A 22,077-nucleotide genomic window follows, 5' to 3' on the forward strand; every position below is an offset into this window, starting at 1 on the left:
ATTACCAGCTCCATCGGTAATCCATTGGTGTGGTGGCTCATCACTTGCACTCTAGAATTCAAAGGAAAAGTTTCACGACTAGTATTAATTTGTTGACTACGAGCATCATCAAATACCGCATAGTTGTTCATTTCCGCGTCATGATTTTGCTCCCCTCTATTCCATGGTCCAACAGTACCCTGTCCATCATTGGTCCTCACACCGAGCCTCTTGATCCATATAAATCATTAGAAATCTCTCCCTTACTCCTTCTACCATTATCTGCATCTTTCAAGGGGTAAAAGGATTCCTTTTCATGAAATGTAACGTCCATACTCACAAAATTTTCTTCTCGGTAGGACTCCAACATCGGTATCCTTTTTGTGTAGGTTAATATCCTACAAAAATACACTTGATGGCCAGTGGATCAAGTTTTCCAGCTGAATTCTTGTGATCGTGAGCAAAACAGGTACACCCAAATATTTTTGGTGGCACAGTAAAATGGTTAGTACTAGTTAGCATCTCCAACGGAGTTTTGTAGTTTAGTACCCTTGAAGGCATGTGATTTATAAAATATGCAGCTGTTTTTATAGGTTTTTCCCAAAGAAACTTTGGAACATAAGGGTAAAAAAGAATGTTGGAAAATTCGTCAAGAATATCAGAGATCTCACTACCTCCAGCAGGTGCATGTTTTTCCTTTCAGCTACCCCATTATGCTTAGTTGTATTTACACATGTAGTTTGGCGAATAATCCCTTTAGCAGATAAGAAACTATCAAACTCCTCATTAACATACTATGTGCCGTTATCAGAGCATAGCGCTAGTTTCACACGAACATTTTACTAATTATGCACCATATTATAGAAATTCCAAAATGCAGATAATAATTCGAACCTATGTTTTAACAAGTACAACCACGTACATCTGTTGAATCCATCGATAAATATAACATACCAACGTTCCCCCAACAAAGGGGTTATAGTTGAAGGCCCCCATACATCAGAATGTACTACTTAAACATGTGTCTTCTCTCTCCAGAACTTGGAGAATTTGATCTAGTATGTTTCGCTAACTCGCATACTTCACAAACCAATTTTTTATTTACAACATGCCTTGAACATGGAAGGGTAGAAACTACTCATGGACTGAAATGACAAATGAACAAGTCTGTAATGAAGCAAAAGCAACTCATTAGTTGACAAACCATATTTAGTGACGAGATCATGTGTGGCTGAAGGCGTCAAGTAGTATAACCCATCATGTTCAGTGCCAGTCACAAGTATATTTTTCATGACTATAGCTCTTGAAATACACAAAATTAGGATAGGAGCATACTCTGGATTTAAGCATTTTTATTGTAGAACTGATCGATAGAATGTTCACAGGGAAATTGGGACATGTAGCACTAGACTCGGTGGTAACGAAGGGGCACAACTAATGGTTCCAGACCCAATTTATGGGCGTTATAGATTCATTGGTTATACACACTCCATCTTTCCCATGAGCATGGCATATACGTAACAAAGTTCTTGGGAGAGTCAGCCATATGATTAGTTGCTCCTGAATCAATGACCCGAGAATTTAATGAGTAGTTCTCACCTTGAGCATCACTAGAACTAGATGTCACTTCAGGATTCTCTTGTTGTTGTCATCATTTTGGCCTTGAACTCCTCAAGTGTGATTGGATTCCAGTAGCCACCTTAGTCTCACCAGTAGCAGTCGTGAGATGACCATATATGGTTGAGCCTACTTCCAATACTATTTTGTGGCCTCTTCTACCATCCAGGTGGATAGCCAACCAGCTCAAAGCAATCCCTTTTTATATGGTCAAACCTTTTACAATTATCACACACAATTCTGAGCTTCTTCTTATAGTCTGGCATGGTGGCGTTTGCTTGGTCATATCTCATTCTCACTGTTGGGGGGATGACCCCCGGTATGCCAAAGGCATGCCGAACCGGATGGTTTGAGCCATCAAGATACCGGTTTGATGTTCGTACCGGAACATAGAGATAAGAATTTAGCCAAGAGAGGCTAAGCCGGTATCCCCAAGAGGGGTATGCCGGAACCGGATATAAGAAGTTACCGGACTACCGGAAGGAAGAGCATGTCGGCAGGACTGGTCAAAGATCCTCTTCAGAGCTAGAAGACAAAGATGAGCTAAGCAAAGTAGCTTTAAACGAAGAGCTGACGATAAAGAGAAGGATGACGGTCAAAGAAGCCGGAGGACGTCAGCACCCCTGATTAAAGAGGACTCCGGTGTCATTTATGATTAAAGTAGCTTTGTAAAGTAGTTTGTCTAGTCAAAGATGCCATTAGGGTTTCTTGCCCTGTAAGCCACCCTCTCCCCTATATAAGGAGAGGGGGCAGCCCTTCTTACGGGCGGACACACGAAGAGAGCTAGGTCTAGAAGAACACTTGTACTGATAAACTCGTATCCTGTTGACAAGGGATTAACTTGTCAATGCCTACGGGTTATAGGCTAGGGTTTAGTTAGAAGTAGAGGGTAAGTAGATCTCGAAGGTTTCAGCCGAAAAGTACTCGACGATTACGAAAACTAAGGTTTGTGAACAACAATTTGATGATCTCCTCGTCCCTCGACTCCCCCTTTATATAAGAGGTGGAGCCGAGGGTTTCGTTTTGTACAAGTTACAGAGTCCGGGACGGTTTCTAACTCATCCCGCCAGATTACAAACAACACTTCCTATTACAACTCTACTTTCCTTAATATATCTTGGAATCTCGAATCTTCTTATTCTTCGGGTAGTGGGCCTTCATTAAATCCCGGGTACTATCTCCGGCAGGCCCATTTGGGATGCCTATGTCAGTAGCCCCCGAGATTTTGCTTGAATCACAGAGTCAGGGAAAATCTCCACTGTTTATTTTCATTTGACAACTTAAACTTTTCTATATTTCTTCATATAAACTTCTATATTGTACAGGGATACTGGTAGTTGGGGCTAGTTCATCTGACGGATCAGGTACTAGTTAACTGCTCTATTGGCAATCCGCAAAAACCTACTTCAAGATCACGTCCCTGGACATGGTCTCGGGATACTGGTGTAAACTCCGACAGGTGCCGCTTAAGGTCTTACCATTCTGTCGAGTCCCGGTCAAATTTATCGAGTACCTAACGCGTCCGTTAGGATTTTTCTTCGTATCCGTTGATACGGATAAAAGTAGCGAGAGCGCAGTCTTAGGCGATGCCACGCCCGGCAGAACGGATCCGGGGTCTTACCTTCGCAAATTTGCGGCATTCAGAAATTGATCGCAACTTTGGCGTTCGAGAATATATTGTCGAGTGCTTTTCCGGCTGTTGGAATGGCACATTTCATCGAGTCAAATATGACTTATATTAATCTCCCGATGGGAGTATATGTAGAGTTAATTATAACTCGAAATATACTCTCTTGCTTTTCTATCTTTCTTCCTTTTCCTTTTTTATTTCATCGGGCACGCGAACAGCGTTCCCGATGGGAGTAGCCCCCGAGGCTACAGCCAAGAACTTGTGCTTGGTTGTAGGCTCAACATTTTAATCCACCTTGTCGCTATATTCTCTCTCTTCTTTTTATATATATATATATATATATATATATATATATATATATATATATATCTCTCTCGGGTGCGCGAACAGCGCTCCCGATGGGAGTAGCCCTCGAGGCTACAACCACGAACTTGTGCTTGGTTGTAGGCTCCCGCAATTTCTATATTGCCATAGTCGAAATTTTACTTTTATCGAAGTAGCCCCCGAGCATTTGGGAAAAAACTTGTATTTGACCAAAGGCTCCCGAAGTATTCAAATAACTTCTCCTGTCACCATTCTCCTTTTATTTTTTCTTGTCGACATACTTTCATTTGTCAAATTCACTTCATCTCTATTAATAGTCAGGATTTTGCTGCCTTGTGGGTCCATTATTTCCACCTCGTTGACACGTCGTGCAAGTGGGGGACACACTTCCTCCGCTTTTCCTGGCGCACGTACGGTAACGCCTTGTTCCATTCCATCGCGAGTAAAAATACCCTTTTACCCTTGTATCTACAAGATCCTTTTTTCACCACAGGATTTCTTCATCCAACGGTGCACTGCTTCGCCCGAATCCTATATAAACCTTTCTTCAACCTCGGTTTACTCCTTCGCTTGCGCCGCGCATTGTTCCCCTCTGCAAAATCTTCCCTTGCGCCCAACTTTGTTTGATCTTCCGCACGCACAAGCATTACTTTTTCCAGTGCCTTTGATGCCACCGCGCACACGACTCACTCGCCACAGTACTCCAGAATCCAAGATGGCTGCTGAAGATCTTGAGTGGGAGAGATCTAAAATCTCCAATCAGGATGTCAACATGCTGAAGAGGCTTGGCTTGATGAAGAAAGAAGACGCCATCCGTTTTCCCAGCGAAGAAAGCTACCCCAACCCTCCAATGGAGTACCGGGTTAGTTTCGTTGATCATCTCATCCGCGGTCTTTCTACCCCAATTCACGATTTCCTCCGCGGCCTTCTCTTTGTCTATGGGATTCAGCTGCACCAGCTGACCCCTAATTCCATCCTTCATATTTCTATTTTCATCACCCTGTGCGAATGCTTCCTTGGAATCACTCCTAATTGGGTTCTTTGGAAACACATTTTCTGCCTCCGCCGCAATGGCTCCCACAACGCCACTTATAACATAGGTGGTGTTGTTATCTGTGTCCGAACTGACGTTGATTATTTCGACGTCAAATTTCCTGATTCTGTCCAAGGATGGCGCAAAAGGTGGCTCTACATACACGAAGAAAGTGCCAACTCTGTAGAGCACAACATAGTCCCTTTTGACGGAAATGCCAAAATTCAACGCCGCCGTTCCTGGGATGCTGAAGCTTCCGAAGAAGAGAAAAAGGCGACGAAGCACTTATGTCTCGTATTCATCGGCTTCAAAATACTCGAGGCAAAGAGCTGTCCGGTGTCCAAATCACTTGCCTACTTTCTTAGGATTAGAGTGCAGCCTCTTCGGGCTCGCAAAAATCCCCTTTGGACATATCTTGGTGTCAATGACGCCAATAGGCTCTCCAATGATCTTTACGTGAAGGACTTGGAAAAGCTTATTCGAAGAATTTCCTCGGCTGAGCAAGAGGGATCCTATTCCTTCCTCTTGCCGCGTGGAACCATACAGCTCCACCAATCCTCTCCCCAAGGTATTTTGTCTTCTCGAGTTTTTATCTTGTTCCGAATTTTTCCTGCATCTCATTGATATCTCTCTAATTTTTCCTTTTGTCGTTATTTTTCTGCAGAACCACCCTACTATGGATTCTCTTCCTCCTCTTCCTGAGGGTGGAGATGTCGAGGAAAGGGCCGTTGTCGCCGATGACAACCAAGAAGCCCCCTCTTTTGTGAATGAACCCGCGATTCCCGAAAATCTGCGGGATCTATTGAAAAGGATGCTGCCTCCGAAGGTACTACATCGGCACAATCTCCTCCTCCTGCTGTTTCTCCAAAGAACAAAAGGAAAAGGAGCAATGTCGAAGATTCCGGGACTTCCAAACCCGAAGAAGCTGCCCCTTCACCGCGAAAGGCAGCTTATGATCCATACATCGAGAGTCTCATCAGCTCGTAAATTTCCTTGTTTCTTTTTATTTTTCTATTCGAACAATTTTATTGGCACTGCTTTTTATGCTTCCACCTTTTTCCACAGTGATGAGGATGAAGAAACACCAACTTTGGATGTGGCTGCTCGAACGAGTACGTCACATACTTTAGTTATTTCGGAGAAGCCCGTTGAAGGAGAAGAATCGTCGCCTCCTCAACAAAATGTCGGCACGTCTACTCCTCCTTCGAGCCCCCTTGTCCCTTCGCCGAAAAGGGCAAGGACTGAAGCAATCCCGGAGCCGAGTCTCCAATTGAGTAGCTCTTCGAACCCTCTCTTGGATGATGTAAGTTCTCCATACTCTTGTTACTGTTTGTACTTCCTCTGTTTGCTTCTAAATGCCATTATATTTTCTCATACCGAAATTTTTCTTGCTTTGTCTTTTTCTTTCCTTAACAGCCCATGATCAAAGAGCTTATTCGCATCGGTGCTCATTTCATTGGGTATCGTGAATATGCTCACCAAACTGAAGGTGATGCCTTGCTGCTTTCTTTTTTACCATTACTCTGTTACTCCTTTGTTGTCGATATTTTAACAAAATTCTATCTTTCTTGGCGAGAGAAATTGGCGGCTATCAACGAGCGTTCCAATGCACTAGCTCAAAAATTAGAGCAAAGTGAAGAGGCTCGTAAGAAGGCCGAGTTGGACGCTGTTCAAGCTAGAGCGAGAGGCCGATAAGGCCAAGGCCGAAGGCTGCTCGGTGTCGAAGATCTTAGAAAGAGACTTCACGCTGCCGAGAATTCGGCCGAGCGAGCACATAGCTGCACAATCTGCTCGCGAGGAAGCGATCCTTAAGCGTATAAGGACGCAAAGTCGCCGCTTCCTCAGTAAGTATCTGAACCATTTCATATCCTTTGTATTTTCTTCTCTGCATTCATTTGTTGCTCAATAAGTTTCTGTCTTGACAGATAGAACAGCTCAAGAGTTTGAACTTGAAGAACCCGAAAATGATGCCCTTCTTGACGCCCTTTCATTCCTCGAGTTTCATGGGTCAGAGGCACGCGAGGGCATTGACCATGCCAAAGCAGGGCTGTCGCGGCTTTTTCCCTATTTCTTCCCAAAGAAAGAGGAACCCGCGACTTTCCTTAACTTAGCCAAGTGCTTTAATCCATCAGAAGATCTTGGTCTGAGGGTGCGTCATGAGAATATGAAGGTCGCCGTTGAAAACACTGTTGCCTTGGTTGCCGATAGCCGACAAACTATCGGTCGGGCGAAAGTTGGCGACAACGAGCGGATAGAGCGATCGAGATGGAGGTCGCTGATTAAGGCAGCCAAGCCCAACACAAAGAAAATCTTGGCGTATCTCGGGATCAAGCCAGCTTCGACTCCTAGCTCGTCGAGGCCGGAGGTCTAGTTGCATGCCTCCTTGTTTTTTCTTTCTCTGTTTCTTTTGTTCTTGTCGCCATTTTAGCCTTGGCGACAGTTACTCTGTTAGTCCCTCTGTAGAACTTCTTTTGTAATGTCCGTGTAAATTTTCTAGAAAGTAATGAAATTCCTCTTCGTTCTTGTCATTGATCCTAGGACTTTCTTTTCCAGTTAATATTTGATAATTACTCGACCCCTCCTACTTCGCACTTGCTTCATCTGCATCTTCCTTCTCGAAGAAAGTACTAGTCGACCATAATCCCCTCGAAGGTTCGGCAAGCAGACATTTTTTGGAAGATTTGCAAGAACTTCGACAACAACTTCAATCTATGAAGAAGCAAACTCTGGCAATGATGGAACAATCTCGGAAAGCATCTGAGCAAGAAAAACTTGCTCTCCAACAAACCAAAGAGGCTATGGCTGCCAAGGATGCTGCTGTATTAGAAGCGAAGGGAGCCATGACCCGAGAAAATAATATGCTTGAGCTGATGCTGGAAGCTAGCACAGATATGTTAGGTACGTTTTTGCGATCTCATGATGCCTTCTCTTTATTTTGCTGTGCCTTTCTTCAAATTTTTTGCCTTGGTGCTTAATAGGCTCGGTTCTCGATCTTTGCTTGCCGAAGATCAACGAGTGAACGAGAGAACGAATCTTCTTGTCAATCTCTCCCTTAACCATGGCTGTTTGTTCTGGGCCACTCCTGAACGAACCCAACAAACTGTTAGGTTCCAAGACCGTGCTTGCCAAGTTCGCGAATTTCTCAATTTTTGCACGACGACATTAACCCTTGTCTATAGGAATTTGTTTCCTCGAAATGAGGTTCCCAAAACTCTTCCTGAATTATTAGAGGTATTCAGAGATGCTCCCCGCATTCATAACTTTGTGCGTGCTCAACTCTCTGCTGGAGCGAGATTCGCCATGATTATGATAAACATCTGTCATCCAAAGTTAGACCTGACGAAGATTGTTGCTGATTGTTTGGCCAAGAAAACGCGGCGGAAGAATGATATTGACTCAATCGACGATATGGTAGCTCCCGTGGCCGAATCAATGATAGATGAGCTTCTTCGAATGGACTCAGAGTTCTTTATCAAGGGTTCTTATGCTGAACATAAAACAACCAGAGGCTTGTCCGTAGATAGTATCTTGGGATTTAACTAATTTGTACTATATTGGAAACCTTGTATCTCACTCTTTTTTGATTTCTTTTTGATATTTCCGAAGAAATTTATTGTATACTGCCGAAGTCCTCTATATTGTTGAAGCCCCCGAGCCTAACTGGGCAAAGGTTGTACTATTTTTTCCACCTTGAAGGTTTATCTTTCTGTTGTAATAGGACATCCTTGTTTTTCCCTTGATGGATTGCCAATCTTCGAGTATCTTTGATGTCGACGTTCTATATTTTTATTGCGAGGTTCTTAGACCAGAGCACTTGAGATTTTGACGTGTACACTATTTTTATGATTGCTGGCTTCCGATTTTTATATCCGGCGAGGTATTAATGTACCAAGGCGAAATATTTCAGTGAATCTATATTGTACGTATTTTGAGACTTAGGCGTTGAGCCCCCGAGTGTGTCGAAAAATAAGAAGTATATCTCCACTATTTTTATTATATTGCAGCACCGCGAGCCCGCCTCATTAAAAACCTTTCCGGCCCCACTCGGTGCCCCGAAAAGGAAAAGAGTGCGTCTGAAAACTCGCGGGCGTTTCAGTACATTGTATTTTTGCAGAGAAAAGCTATATTTCGACTTCTAGGCGTAGAACCGCCTGAGCTGCGCCACATTCCAGGGGTTTTGCTCCTCCACCCCTGCCTTCTTGTCCTTTATCCCGTATGCTCCTCCTCCAATTACTTCCGTGACAATGTAAGGGCCAAGCCATGGTGACTCGAGTTTTTCATGACTTTTTTGCGTGAGCCGAAGAACTAGGTCTCCCACCGAAAAGATCTTGGCCGCAAACGTCGGCTTGTGGTAATTCTTCAAGTCCTGCTTGGTACTTGGTTACCCTTGACAATACTTCGTCTCGAGCTTCGTCGAGTGCGTCTACGTCGTCTTCCAATGCTATCCTGGAAGTTTCTTCATTATACTACTGTGACTGCGGGGGAGTCGTGCTCTATCTCTATTGGTAGTACTTGCCTACTGCTCCATGGACCCGAAAGAACGGGGTTTCTGTGTCGTTGTATTTGGTGTTGTTCGGATGCTCCACAACACACTTGGTAGTTCTTCGGGCCGGGTATGCCGAGCTTTTTCTAGTGGTCCCAACAGGCGTTTCTTGATGCCATTGCAGATGATGCCATTGGCTTTCTCGACTTGCCCATTGGTTTGAGGATGTGCAACTGACGCAAAGTGCAACTTGATACCCACTTCCTTGCAATAATCTTTGAATTCGTGGGATGTAAAGTTACTGCCATTGTCCGTGACCATGCTGTGGGGCACTCCAAATCTGAAGACGAGGCCTTTTATGAATTTTCTTGCGGATGCTCCGTCCGGCGAATTTATCGGCTTCGCTTCTATCCACTTTGTAAATTTGTCGACTTGCTACTAGCATGTATTCCTTTCCTCCTGGCCACGATTTATGTAACTTGCCCACCATATCAAGTCCCCATTGTGCAAAGGGCCATGACAATGGTATTGGTGTTAGTTACTAGCTGCCGGAGAGTGAGGTTTTGCGGCAAACCTTTGACACGCATCGCAAGTCCTTACTATTTCTTTGGCGTCTTCGATTGCTGTTAACCAGTAAAATCCTGCCCGAAAAACCTTGGCTGCGATGGCTCGACTAATCGCGTGGTGGCCGCATATTCCTTCATGTACATCCTTCAGAATTATTCTTCCTTCTTCGGGTGTGACACACCTTTGCAGGACGCCTGAAATACTCCGTTTGTACAATTCTCCTTTGATCACCGTGAAAGCTTTGGAGCGTCGAATTACTCGCCTTGCCTCAACTGGGTCATCGGGTGTTTCTTTCCTGAGGATGTATGATACATATGCTTGCATCCAAGGAACTTGTACCATCATCACAAGCTCTTGTTCCTCTTCCCCCTCCGTGGTTTCTGTGAGGGATGTCGAAGTTTTCTCTTTTGCTTTTTTCTGCCCCTGTTTTGGCTTCGTAGATCTTTCCGCTATTTCTTCCCAAAATACTCCTGGCGGGATTGGGAGGCACTGCGACCCAATATTTGCAAGGACGTCAGCTTCATCGTTGCTTAATCTACTGATATGATTTACCTCGCATCCATCAAATAGCTTCTCGAGTTCATTGTACACCTCCTTGTATGCTACCATGCTATCATTGACTGCGTCACATTGGTTCATAACTTGCTGAGCTACCAATTGTGAGTCGCCAAAGATTTTTAATCGAGTTGCACCGCAAGCTTTCGCCATCTTCATCCCGTGTATGAGGGCTTCGTATTATGCTTCGTTGTTAGATGCGTTAGGGAACGTCATCCGAAGGATATACTTCAATTTGTCGCCTTCAGGTGATATAAGTACTACTCTGCGCCAGCTCCTTCTACTCTCTTGGACCCGTCGAAATTCATGGTCCGGGTTCTCGACAAGTGCGGGGGTCCCGTGTTTTGCAGCTCCATCCACTCTGCGATGAAGTCTGGAAGAACTTGCGACTTGATTGCCTTCCTTTTTTCATACGTGATGTCCCGAGGGGAAAGTTCTATTCCCCAAAGGGAGACACGACCCGTAGCTTCTGGATTGTTCAGTATATTTGACAAAGGAGCTTCATTGACCACTATGATCGGATGTGCCGAAAAATAGTGGCGCAATTTTCGTGCTGTTGTGAACACTCCGTACGCTAGCTTTTGGTACTGAGGGTACCTTTGTTTTGATGGCGATAAAACTTCACTGACGAAGTATACTGGCCTCTGTACTCCGTGGAGTTTTCCTTCTTCTTCTCTTTCGACAACTAGCACCGTGCTTACCACTTGGGGCGTGGCTGCGATATATAGCAGGAGAGGTTCCTTGTCCTTCGGCGCTACCAGAATTGGTGGTGTCGAGATTTTGCGCTTCAACTCCTCGAAAGCTCTATCGGCCTCCTCGTTCCACTGGAATTTGTCTCCTTGCTTTATCAGAGTGTAAAATGGTAACGCTTTTTCTCCCAGCCTGGCGAAGAATCTGCTCAAAGCTGCGACTCGCCCAGTTAGCTGTTGTATCTCTTTCAACTTTGTTGGCTTTCTCATTGTTACGATAGCTTGTATTTTATCGGGATTTGCTTCAATCCCTCTCGCTGAGACTAGAAATCCCAAGAGTTCTCCTGCTGGGACACCAAAGGAACACTTCGTTGGGTTCAACTTTAGGCAGAATTTGTTGAGGTTATCGAAAGTTTCCTTGAGATCTTCGATCAGTGTTGTCCCCTTTTTTGATGTTATGACGACATCGTCGATATATACTTGCACGTTTTTTCCAATCTGTGTCGCCAAACACTTCTGCATCATCCTCTGGTATGTTGCTCCCGCATTTTTTAGACCAAAGGGCATTTTTCTATAGCAAAACACGCCGTAAGGTGTAATGAACGCGGTCTTTACTTCATCTTCTTCTTTTAATCTAATCTGGTTATAACCAGAATACGCATCCAGGAAGGAAAGACGTTCGCATCCAGCCGTGGAGTCGATAATTTGATCGATCCTCGGGAGGGGAAAGTGATCCTTTGGACAATGTTTATTGAGACACGTAAAGTCGACGCACATGCGAAGGACTGTAGTGTTTTTCTTTGGCACCATCACATGATTTGCTACCCATGTGGCTTCTGTGAATACTTCTTTGATAAAACCAGCTTCTTGTAGTCGATTGATTTCGGACAGCATAGCTTTGCGGTTTGGCTCCGAAAAACGCCGCAGAGGTTGTTTGATTGGTCTCGCTAATGGATCCAAATTTAGGTGGTGCTCGGCAAGTTCCCTGGGTACTCCTGGCCTGTCAGCTGGACACCATGCGAAGATTTTCCAGTTCTCACGGAGGAACTCGACGAGCGCGCTTTCCTATGCGATATCCATGTTGTTTGCTATAGATGTCGTCTTTTTCGGGTCTGTCGGGTGAATCTGCACCTCCTTAGAATTTTTCTTTGTGTTGAAAGTTGAGTCTTTATTTGGCCTTCCAACGTCTGGCAGTACGTCGTAATCAGTCATACTTTTGGACGCCAAGTACTCAGCTTGCATCCCGAAGGTTTCTGATAACCGATGAAAATCCTTGTCGCATTTGTCGGCTAAGGCGAAGCTTCCTTTAACTGTGATTGGTCCCTTTGGTCCAGGCAATCTCCACGACGAGATATGTATAGTGTGAGTACTGCCATAAACCTAGCGTATGCTGGTCGTCCCAACAAAGCGTGGTATTGCGACGGAAAATCCACGACTTCAAATTCCAGCTTCTCGATTCTATAATTCTCTCGAGTTCCAAAGCTGAACGTCGAGATTTATCTTCCCCAATGGATAACTTGGTTTCTCCGGTGTGATGCCGTGGAACCTTGTGTCCGTTGGCTTCGAGTTTGCTAAGGATATGTTCATCTTTCTCAATGTATCTGCGTACATAAGGTTTAAGCTGCTGCCACCATCTATGAATACTCGAGAAACATCAAATCCCGCAATAGCTGGCTGGCGAGAATAAGTGCTGGCTGCCACTGGTCGAGGAACTTGCTTGCGGGTGATCCGCTATGGTGAAGCCGATGTCTTGCCCGGACCAATTGAGGTATTCAAGCTGTTGGTGGAGGCATTTTCTCTGCCATGAACACCTGTCTCGAGATCACTTTTTGAGTTACGTTGGACGGCCTTCCCTTCCGAATCATCGACACCGCTCCGTTTGAGTTAGGATCAACATAAGGTGGTGGTGGAGGTGCTGCCGCTATTCTGAGCTGGTGTCGGTTGTTGTCCGTAATCGCGGGAGGTGGTGGCAGGTGAACTTCACTCCTGGGCTCCCGAGGATTTCTCTGTGCTGCTCGAGCATGAGCGTTCTCTGCATATCTGAACATTGCCTGAAAATTTCGACAGTCTTTCTGCAGGTGCCCTGACTTGTCTTTTTCCGTTCTTGTCAATGAAAAAATGCATACGGCACGGTCCGTTCATCATTTCTTCGGGTGACACGAAAGGCCTTGGGAACCTAGGCCCGCTATTTTGCCTATTGCGAGAGTCATCCCTGTTTTCGCCTCGCTGCTCGCTGCTTCTCTGATAATCATCTCTATTGTTTCCCCCTGTGTTTGCCCGAAAGCCTGCCGAAATCTGCCCTGGGGCGTCATAATTCGGGTACTGCCGGGGAAATCGTCGCCTCGATTGGTAATTTCGACCACGGTCCTCCTCTGGTGACCTGTGCCGTTTATTGTGGACATCATCCTCTCCATCTGCCCATCTATTTGCTATCTCCATTAACGCGGATACTGTTTTTGGATTGGTCCTTCCCAAGTCCTCGACAAAATCTCCACGCCTAATTCCTGCGACAAACGCATCTATTGCTCTCTCGTCAGATATATTTTCTGCCGAGTTTTTTATGATGTTCCACCTTTGGATGTATTTTCTCATTGACTCATCTGGCTTTTGTCGACATGCTCTCAGCTCTTCTAACGACGCAGGTTTTTTGCATGTGGACCTGAAGTTCTTGACGAATACATCCTCGAAACTTTCCCAGCTGTCGATAGATCCTGGCGGAAGCTTTTTGATCCAAGATCGCGCGGCTCCACTTAGATGCACCTGAATACTTTGCATGGCTGTTGCCCTAGTTCCTCCAGTTAACTTCACCGTCTCGAGGTAATCAACTAGCCAATCTTCTGGATCTTGCAGACCGTCGAATTTTTTGAAATGATCGGGTAGCTTGAATCCTGAGGGGACTCGGGTTTTTCGGACTCTCCTTGTGAAGCATGGTAAGCCGCACATATCCTCGTCGTCAAGCTCCGGTGATTGCCGATGATCCCTTCTGCTTTGCCTTGCTCTATCGACCCTTGCTTGTGCTCCTGTGTCCCTTGCTCCACTTGGTCCTTCAGGAACTGCCGCCGTTGCCGCTGCAGGTCGTGGACTATTTTGCCTTGCCGTTCCTTCGGGAGGCGTTGATACAAACGCTGTCCCCATAGCTCCAACCCCTGCTAACGCCATGTTGTATAATGTTTCCCTTGGATCACCTGGGGGTGGCCTAGATGCGAGGATATAAGCTTGTGTCGCCATATACCCGGCTTCTGGTGTCTTAGGGATAATGTTTCCTCTTGTATCTATCGACATAAAGGACATGTCGAGGTTTTGAACTAAGTGCTCTCTTTCTGCTTCGGGTATGTGTTGTAATCTTGATCTTCCTCTGTTCCGAGCCTCCCTATGGCTATCACCCGAAACTCTAGACTGTCGACTTAGATCTGCCCTTCTCTGTTGGATGCGAAGGCTGCCTCCTTTCTCCTGTTCAACTCAGGTATGTCTGTTTTTCTATTTCTCCGGCGGTTCGTGCGAGCCTATATTGATAAGCTTGCGGTTCTTGAGCCGTAGCCGTTGTCGTCATTGGCTCCGACCCATCTAAAGCTTTTGCGGCTCTATCCCGAGGCTGCTCGTGGAAGTTGAACTCGACACGTGGTGTGGGCCCGACATATTTGGTGCCCATACCTCTCCTTAGATACGAGGGATCGACATAGGGATTACCCAAATCGTCGAAAGCCTGCGATGTTTCCTCTTGATTTTCAATAGCATAAATCTGATGGTATTTTGTACTCAGATCTATGTTGGGTTTGGTGACATCATTGTTGAGATTGATGAAGACCTTGCCCACTGTGATAGATTTGTCGATGAAGTCGTAACTGTCGAGATCGCTTGAGTCATCGCTTATATATGAGTCCGCGGATGACTCGAACGATATGTCGCCGAAGATCTTGGCGAGTTTCTCTCTTGCTCTGGTGCTGACGTAGCGTGTTTCCGAAGTTTCTTCCTCTACTGACTCAGTTGATGATGTATAGCTTGAAAAATCGGAATCGACCGCCGACGATCCCGACGAGTTCGGAATTTCGACACGATACGATCCTTCCTTCTCGACGCGAAAGTGAAACCTTCCGAACGTCATCTCCATGGGCTCCGCCAGATACGCATATGCATCCAAACGGGAGGGTGGGTGAGGAACAAAATCGACAAGACCAGCAGCGATCTGTTTACCTCGATCCATTGTGTTGCTTCCGGTTGACGATGTCAAAGATCTTGAACGTGCCATCGAGATCAGATCCTTACGCCTCCAATTCCCACAGACGGCGCCAATTGACAAGGGATTAACTTGTCAAGGCCTACGGGTTATAGGCTAGGGTTTAGTTAGAAGTAGAGGGTAAGTAGATCTTGAAGGTTTCAGCCGAAAAGTACTCGACGATTACGAAAACTAAGGTTTGTGAACAACAATTTGATGATCTCCTCGTCCCTCGACTCCCCCTTTATATAAGAGGTGGAGCCGAGGGTTTCGTTTTGTACAAGTTACAGAGTCCGGGACGGTTTCTAACTCATCCCGCCCGATTACAAACAACACTTCCTATTACAACTCTACTTTCCTTAATATATCTTGGAATCTCGAATCTTCTTATTCTTCGGGTAGTGGGCCTTCATTAAATCCCGGGTACTATCTCCGGCAGGCCCATTTGGGATGCCTATGTCACCTGTTGAGATCAATAGAAAAGATGATCTAGAGCGAGTTCTTCCTTATGTCTTTCTTCTTCAACCTCTAGCCTTGGCTAAGTTCTTGAGGAAACCATCCGGAAGTTCATCCCGTCTAATCACAAACCCTCCCCCGAATCCTCTTGCGTCCATTCGGCCCCAACCTAAGCCATCCTATGGCATCTGTTTGTTCACCACGACGATAGTTGGCGCCCACCATGGGGCATGAAGTGGCGCTTGCTGGAGTACATATTCGGAAGGGCATCCTCAAGGTCGCCGGCGAGCGGACAGTGTCTGCGCTCATCCAGCGCTTCTACTCCATCGACTTCATCAACGACAACGCGGGCTGCTTCGCCAACGGCGGCATCTTCCCCAAGAACGGCCGCATCATCGAGTTCGGCAGCCACTGCGTCTACTTCGGCACCGTCCCCGTGCGCCAGCGCCTCTCGCTGGTGCTGGTGGCACCGGACCCGCCGAGGTGGCTCTGCGCTGGCCGCGCCGCCGGCAGCGTCGAGGTAATGATGGCTGGCGCAGCCGGCGCGGGCAAGGAGGCTGCGGACGAAGTTGCTGGTCGTGCGGCTTCGACCCGCGCGGCCAAGCCACCGCTGGAGCGCGACACCGGCGCACCGGGAGCGTCTTCCGCACCACCGGCAACACCTCTCCAAGCGGCGATGAACGTGCTGGCAACGCCCATCGCGCAGAACATCGACCCGGCAACGGCTCAGGCGGAGCTGGAGGCGCAACGCAAGAAGCTGCTCGGGAGCGGCGCCGACATCGTCCGGACGCAGCGCGAGCTGAACCTAACCATACGTGAGTACAACGCTGCCCATGGCTTTGCTTCTGTTAGCGCTCATGCTGCTAGGATACCGGAGAACCGGCTTAAGGCTCGCAATCTAGATCAAGATTTGCGTAAGGAAGTTCTTACCGGAAAGAGTACCTCTGCATCTGTTAGCATCGTAGAGAAACCTAAGTACAGTAGCCCGGATAAAACCATAAAAGCTGCTAAGGCTGCTGTAGAGCTATGTGATTCGCTTACCGGTGAGGCTTTGGCAAAACAACAAGAGCGTGTCAGAGAGCTGCTAGATACTGTAGAGCAGCAGAACGCTGAGCAGCTGGCTAAGCTGAACAAGGCTATGGCCTCAAAATCCGCGCGTTCGACAAAGAATGCCGGAAGCAAGTCCCATGGGCAGGCCTCGTCCCCCCATCCGGACAGAAGAAGAGAAAAAGAGGTGAACGCACAACAAATGACTGTGTACGATTCGGTTCTTGCCGGTAAACAGCAAGCCGGGCAACATGATGCCGGTAGAAAAAGCCAAGGGGCAGACCGAGGCTACGCCAAAGGAGGCTATGCCGGAAACAATCATGCCAGTAGACACGAAACCGGGCAAAACTATCCGGCTGCGAGGGCAGCGTATGATGATGAGGAGATGTCTCCACCAAGGTACCGGCAGGCGAGGGCCGCGGTACCGGAACATTACGATGAAGCTGATTCAACAAGACTCACCGCTTACCGGAAACCTTTGGGAGAGCGGTTGGGAGAAAGAAACTTGCCGGAACGGGATGCGAGGCACCGTCTGGACAGAGTGTACCTGTCTGAGATGATCGAGGCAGAGGGTCCTCCGGGTCCGAAGTGCTTTGGCCCAAGGATCATGAAAGAACAACCACCAGTTCGCAACTTTCAGTTGCCCCGTGACACCAAAACATATGATGGCACCACTAAGCCGGAATACTGGCTCGCGGATTACGTGACCGCGGTTAACGTAGCTGGTGGCGGAGGTGTCATAGCCGGAGGAGGAAACCGGCGTTGGGCCGTGAGAATCGTGCCAACGTTTCTGGTAGGACCGGCAAGGATCTGGCTGAACAACTTGCCGGAAGGAAGCATAAATGGCTGGTTGGACTTTGAGGAAGCTTTCGTGAGCAACTTCAGCAGCACCTACAGAAGGCCAAACAGGCCTCAGCAGCTCGCTTTATGCGTGCAGCGCCCGCAAGAAACGGACCGGGATTACCTGACCCGGTGGAACTCCACTAGAAACTCTTGTGAAGGGGTGATAGAAGCGCGGGCCATTGCTTGGTTTAGCCAAGGATGCCGGCGAGGTTCGCCTTTGTGGCAAAGGCTGCAGAGGAACATGCCAACAACGTTGGCGGAGATGATGCGAGTAGCGGAAAACTATGCGTTGGGAGACCCAATGCAACCGGCGATACAAGCTGAGCCGGAACAATCAAACCCGCCTCGGCGGCAATACCGGGATAACCGGAACAACAAAAGGAGGGAAGATTTCCCGGATCGAAGGTATGGCTCGCGGCAAGTTGCTTGCTGTGCAAGAAAACTCGATGCCGGCGGCAGCCGGAGGCAAAGAACCGGATCGCAGCCATGGGCGGGTCCTAAGAAACAGTGGGTCGAAAAGAAACCCTGGGGCCAGAAAAAGAATTGGCAAGAACCCGCGAAATACACCATGGAAGCTGCCATGGATCAACCTTGCCGGTGGCACACGCCGAATCCGGCTCACCCGTCTAACCACTTGACAAAAGATTGCACCTGGACCAAGTACTTGATGCAAAAGGGGGCGGTAAAAGACACCCAAGGACAAGGGGGCAATGCAATGATGCCACCACCACATGGTATGCCGCATCAGCAACAACTGCCACCACCACCACCGCTTACCGGGGCAAACGCCTTGCCGGTACACCCTCAGCAAAACAGGCAGCAGTATCAGCAAGTCAATCAGGTGGGAGAGGGCCACGGCCAACCACCTCCACCGGCACCTTTGGGCCGGAACATTTATGAGGATCCAGATGTGTGCTGTGTCGTGTTTGTCACCGAGCCGACGGACAAGCAAAGCCTGCACCGTCGTTCCATGGAGGTGAACGCGGTGATGCCGGCAGTGCCAAAATACATGCTGTGGTCAGATCAGGAACTCACATGGTCATACCAGGACCACCCCAAAATCATGCCGAACCCGGGAGGCTACGCTCTCGTGGTGGACCCAATCATGAAGGGGCCAGTGACTCGCGTCAAGTTCAGCAAGGTGCTGATAGACAATGGGAGCAGCATAAACATAATGTACAAGCACACCATGCATACGCTGGGCATAACAGAAAACATGCTTCAGCCAACTCATACGACGTTCCATGGAATCGTTCCGGGTCTGTCCTGCGCACCGGTTGGAAAAGTCCGGGTAGATGTGTCGTTTGGAGGACGTGACAATTTTCGGGTTGAGAACCTAGAGTTTGAAGTGGTGGACTTAGATAGCCCGTACCATGCATTGCTGGGAAGGCCGGCGTTGGCAGCCTTCATGGCCTCGACCCACACGGCGTACCTCAAGATGAAGATGCCGGCACCCCGAGGACCCTTGACTGTGGTGGGAAACTACAAAGTCTCACTGGAAACAGCGTCTGCCGGATCGAACCTAGCGGAATCGCTGGTGATCGCGGAGGAAAAAGGAGGATGCAAACCGCAGTTGCACTGGCTCAGTCTTCACAATTGGGCTTAGCGGCAATGAGTGCAAGTCTGAGCGCTCCAGCGTTCAAACCGACAAAGGAAACAAAGGACATCGTGCTGGACCCGGCTTTCCCAGAGCGCACCGTTCGTATCGGTGCCGGTCTCAGTGAGGCATAGGAAAGCGCGCTCGTCAGCTTCCTCCGTGAGAATCGGAATATCTTTGCCTGGTCTACCGATGACTTGGTAGGTGTTCCGAGGGAGCTGGCTAAGCACTCTCTGAACGTTCGGAAGGATGCCAAGCCGGTGCGACAACCACTACGCCGGTTCGCTGAAGATAGGAGGAAGATTATTGGAGAAGAGGTGACGAAGATGTTAGTTGCCGGTTTCATTGTGGAAGTCACGCATACTGAGTGGCTGGATAATCCGGTAATGGTCGAAAAGAAGAAAGATGAGAACCTGGAGGCAAAAGCTCCAAAGGTGTGACGCATGTGCATCGACTACACCAACCTCAACAAGGCTTGCCCAAGAGATCCTTTTCCTTTACCGCGGATCGATCAAGTGATTGATTCCACTGCTGGGTGTGAGCTGTTGTCTTTCCTGGATGCCTATTCCGGTTTCCACCAAATTCCCTTGAAAAAGGAAGATCAAATAAAAACTGCGTTCATTACCCCGCACGGGGCTTACTGCTATATCACTATGCCTTTTGGTTTGCGCAACACCGGTGCAACATACCAGCGCTGCATGCAAAAATGTTTGTTTGATCAAATCGGAAAGAATGTGCAGGTGTATGTGGATGACATTGTGATAAAAACTAAGGTAAAAGATACCCTAATTGACGATATCCGGCAAACATTCGATAATCTAAGAAGGTTCCGGATGAAACTCAATCCGGCAAAATGTACTTTCGGTGTCCCTACCGGTAAGCTGCTGGGTTTCCTCGTCTCAAGCCGAGGCATTGAGGTTAATCCGGTAAAGATCCGGGCAATTGAGAGAATGACGATACCACAAGATCTTAAGGATATTCAAAAGTTCACCGGAAGCTTAGCATCACTAAGCCGGTTCATAAGCAGGTTAGGAGAAAAGGCCTTGCCGCTCTATGCTTTAATGAGAAAATCGGATAAGTTTGTCTGGACCCCTCAGGCAGACGCGGCGTTTAAGGAGCTGAAAACAATGTTAGCCACCGCGCCAATATTAGCTTCGCCGTTGGAAAGAGAACCCATGTTGCTATACATAGCAGCAACCAACCGGGTCGTGAGTGTTGTTGTGGTGGTAGAAAGAGAAGAGGAAGGAAAAACCGTCCAGAGGCCGGTATACTACCTGAGCGAGGTGCTCTCCCTCTCAAAGCAAAACTACCCGCACTTCCAGAAAATGACCTACGGCGTGTTCATGGCCGCCACAAAGCTCAAGCACTACTTTGAAGAACATCCTATGAAGGTGGTGAGTGAAGCACCCATCTCCGATATCATGTGCAACAAAGATGCTAGCGGCAGGATTGCGAAATGGGCGATACAGATATCACCGTATGTGCCGGTGTATGAAAGAAGAGACGCCATCAAATCGCAAGCTTTAGCTGATTTCTTGGTCGATTGGGCGGAAATGCAGTACAAACCCCCGGATCAAAGAATGGAATACTTGGAAGATGCACTTTGACGGATCCAAGCTCAAAGAGGGTCTAGGTGCCGGTGTGGTGCTAACCTCACCAAAGGGAGATCATCTCCGGTATGTTTTACAAGTACATTTCAGGGCATCAAACAATGTCGCTGAATACGAGGCTTTGATCCATGGGCTTAAGGTCGCAAAAGAAATCGGTGCACACCGGATCATTTGCTATGGAGACTCAGATCTTGTGGTACAACAGTGTTCCGGGGACTGGGACGCAAAAGACGCCAACATGGCCTCATACCGGTTTCACGTGCAAAAGATTGCTGGCTTCTTTGAAGGGTGTGAGTTTCACCATGTACCGCGTGCGGAAAATGAAGCTGCGGATGCTTTGTCCAAGCTGGGCTCGTCCAGGCAAGAAATTCCTCCCGGAATAGCCTTGGCACACCTGAGGGTACCATCAATCAAGCCGAGTCCGGAGTCGGAATCAATTTTTGTACCGGAATCACACATTGTGCCAATGGATATCGACGAAGGAAACCCGGGGACTGTTCCGGTAAACTCGGGGACTGTTACGGTAAGATCGGCCTGCTGCGCCGGCACCTGGAAGAAACAATGCTTGGTGGATAACATGGACATAGACATACCGGTGTTCCTAGTTCGGGAGACACCATCATGGGTTAAACCTATTAAGGAATTCCTAGTCAACGGCACCTTGCCGGTTGACGAAAATGAATCAAGGAGGATCCAAAGGAGGTCCAAGGCTTACACCATCATCAATGGCGAGATGTACAAGAGAAGTGTCACCGGTGTCCTCCAAAGATGTGTGGAACCGGAAGAAGGGAAGGAAATGCTTGAGGAGATTCACCGAGGAGAGTGTGGGCATCACGGTTCGTCAAGGGCGCTGGTGGCAAAAGCGTTCCGGCACGGGTTCTATTGGCCAATGGCTTTGGAGAACGCGGAGGATCTGGTAAGAAAATGCAATGGGTGCCAGAGGTACGCCAAGCAAAATCATACCCCAGCCTCCGGCTTAAAAACAATACCGTTAACTTGGCCGTTTGCCGTTTGGTGCCTGGACATGGTGGGCCCATTCAAAAAAGCAAGGGGAAACATGACCCACATCTTGGTTATGGTGGACAAATTCACCAAGTGGCTAGAAGTGAAACCCATTGCAAAGTGTGATGGGCACACGGCGGTGAAATTCTTGAAAGATGTCATTTTGCGGTATGGATACCCACATAGCATCATCACTGACAATGGCACAAACTTTGCTCAAGGTGAGTTCAAAAGATTTTGTGAGGACAACAACATCCGGTTGGATTTGTGCTCAGTCGCACACCCGCAAGGCAATGGCCAGGTTGAAAGGACAAACGCTTTGGTGCTTTCCGGCATCAAACCAAGACTCATCGATGCGGTGGAAAAATCGCCGGGCTGTTGGCTTGATGAGCTACCATCAGTGCTGTGGAGTATAAGAACAACTACAAACCG

Source organism: Lolium rigidum, chromosome 3 (genome assembly GCF_022539505.1).
Source record: "Lolium rigidum isolate FL_2022 chromosome 3, APGP_CSIRO_Lrig_0.1, whole genome shotgun sequence".
Classification (NCBI taxonomy): domain Eukaryota; kingdom Viridiplantae; phylum Streptophyta; class Magnoliopsida; order Poales; family Poaceae; genus Lolium; species Lolium rigidum.